General features: G+C 40.2%; 1 non-coding gene across 1 annotated transcript; it reads right to left on the bottom strand.

Annotated features, from left to right (window-relative positions):
• Window positions 1-652: 652 nt before the first annotated feature.
• Window positions 653-756, bottom strand: LOC120252160. Its single transcript, XR_005533705.1, has one exon. It is a non-coding gene; the product is annotated as a small nucleolar RNA R71 (small nucleolar RNA).
• Between the last annotated feature and the right edge of the window lie 1,820 nt (window positions 757-2,576).

Below are 2,576 nucleotides of genomic sequence, written 5' to 3'. Positions count from 1 at the left end.
CGTTGTGCAACAAGTTCTTGGCACCGTTTCCAGGGACCATAGTGTTGATATTAATTGAATTGCAACCTGGTTAGACTAGGCATTTTATTCTCTATTTTTCCCATTTAGTCCAATTCTCTTTAACTTGTTTTCTTTGTAGGTCAATTCTCATTCTATGCAAAGAAATCGAAGTCTTGGAAGTCAGTTAGAACTAGATCAAGAATTTGAGAGGGATTTCCGGCTCCAATATCAAAGGAAAGCAAAGCTTAAAGAGTCCTCACAAGCATCAAACATGGAGGATAATAGTAAAACTTTTAGGGAGTTTGCAGCCCCGAGTGCTCAAGGATTACATTCCAGTATTGCAATGCCACCTGTCGAAGCAAACAATTTTCAGCTACAGCCAGCACTTATGTCATTAATTCAGCAAAATCAGTTTGGAGGTTCACCAGTAGAAGATCCACACCTCCATATCTCTGTTTTCCTTGAGTATTGCGACACTGTTAAGCTTAATGGAGTTCCACAAAATGCAATTAGACTCAGACTTTTTCCTTTCTCATTACGGGACAAGGCTCGTGCTTGGTTACATTCACTGCTTGAAGGCTTTATCAAAACATGGGATCAATTGCTCCAAGTTTTTCTTTCTAAGTACTTCCCACCAAGCAAAATAGCCCAGTTGCGCAACCAAATCACTGATTTTTATCAAAAGGATGGTAAATCACTGCATGAGGCCTGGGATAGATTCAAGGAGCTTATGAGACTATGCCCACACCATGGCCTTGAGAAATGGCTGGTTGTTCAAACATTCTACAATGGATTAAACTATAACTCTCGCATTTTGGTTTATGCTGCATCAGGAGGAGCTTTGATAAACAAAAAAGTGGATGACACTTATAATTTAATTGAAGACATGGCCCTCAACCACTGCCAACAGGCAAGTAAAAGAAATGTCACTCCGAAACCTTCAGGAAGACATGAGGTGGAGACCTTAAACCTAATTGCAGCCAAGGTGGATGCTCTAACTCAAAAATTTGACAAACTGAATGCGAATGCTCCAAGTACCGCTAATGTCACATGTGAAATCTATGGGTCCACAGGACACTTAGCTACAAACTGTCAGTTGATTGCACCCTCCTCTTCAGAACCATCAATGGAGCAAATGAACTATCTTAACAACTTCAGTCAAAGACCTGTCAATGATCCATTCTCCAACACCTACAACCTTGGTTAGCTAAATCATCCTAACCTTTCCTACAAGAGCAATCAACCTCATTTTGAGCAAAACTTCAACTCTAATGTTCCTAGACAACCACCATGATTTCAGTAGAGAATTTCCAATCCACAACTAGTGCAGAAATCAAATTTAGAGGCCCTTCTAGAGAATTTTGTTACAACACAAACCAAGCATAATGAAGAGTTCAAGTAACAAGGTCAAGTCATGAATGAAGCAATTTGGCAGCTTGCTTCCAAGGTCGATTCCCTAGTGACCCACAACAAGATGCTGGAGAATCAAATTGCTCAACAAGAAAGTTCATCATCCAGACCCCCAGGAATGTTTCTAGGAAATCCAGAAATTAACCCAAGTGAGTATTGCAAAGCCATAACTTTAAGGAGTGGAAAGCAATTGGAAGATCCTAAGTCAAACCAAGCAGAAAATGAAAACATTGGGGTGAATCCAGTTGAGAAAAATGATACACCACAGCAAATGGCTGAGCACAATAGCGGAGATGAAGAAAAAGTTGATAAGGTACCGAGATACACACCTCCAAAGCCTTACATACCACCTGTGCCATTTCCACAAAGATTAGCAAAGGCTAAGTTGGACAAACAATTTGGAAGGTTTCTGGAAATTCTTAAGAAACTATATCTCAATGTTCCTTTCACAGAAGCTTTCCAACAAATGCCATCATATGCAAAATTCTTGAAGGATATTCTATCCAACAAAAGGAGATTAGAGGAGTATGAAACTGTGGCATTAACAGAGGAGTGCCTCCAAAACTGAAAGATCTGGGCAGCTTCTCGATTCCATATGAAATTGGGGCAGCAAGCTCTGAAAAGGCTTTATGTGATCTAGGTGCAAGTGTTAGCTTGATGCCTTTGCCGGTGTGCAAGAAACTAGACATGGGAGAGCTAATGCCGACAACAATTTCCTTGCAACTAGCAGATCGATCTGTCAAACATCCAATAGGTATTCTTGAAGACATCCCAATCAAGATCGGTAAGTTCTTTGTATCTGCTGATTTTGTGGTATTAGAAATGGAAGAAAACACTCAAATTCCAATCATTCTTAGAAGGCCTTTGTTGGCAACTGCTGGGGCACTATTGATGTTAAAAATGGCATGCTTTCTTTAACTGTTGGTGAAGAAAAAGTGGAATTTGATTTGGCTAAATCTGTTAAACACTCTTTTGTTGAAAGCTCTTGTTGTAGGGTTGATCTACTTAAACAAGCTATAAAAGAGGAGTTGTCAAAACACATTTCCAAAGATCCCCTCCAGCTGTGTTTTGTACAAGATGAGCTGAAAGATGATGAAGATGGTGAGAGCGAGGATTATGCACAGCTGTTGCAGTCCAAGAAATTTCTGCAGCACCAGCAGGCCTGA

The sequence above is a fragment of the Dioscorea cayenensis genome, chromosome 20, assembly GCF_009730915.1.
Source record: "Dioscorea cayenensis subsp. rotundata cultivar TDr96_F1 chromosome 20, TDr96_F1_v2_PseudoChromosome.rev07_lg8_w22 25.fasta, whole genome shotgun sequence".
NCBI lineage: Eukaryota > Viridiplantae > Streptophyta > Magnoliopsida > Dioscoreales > Dioscoreaceae > Dioscorea > Dioscorea cayenensis.
The sequence above is the reverse complement of the archived record's forward strand: the minus strand, read 5'-3'. Positions and strand labels throughout refer to the sequence as shown.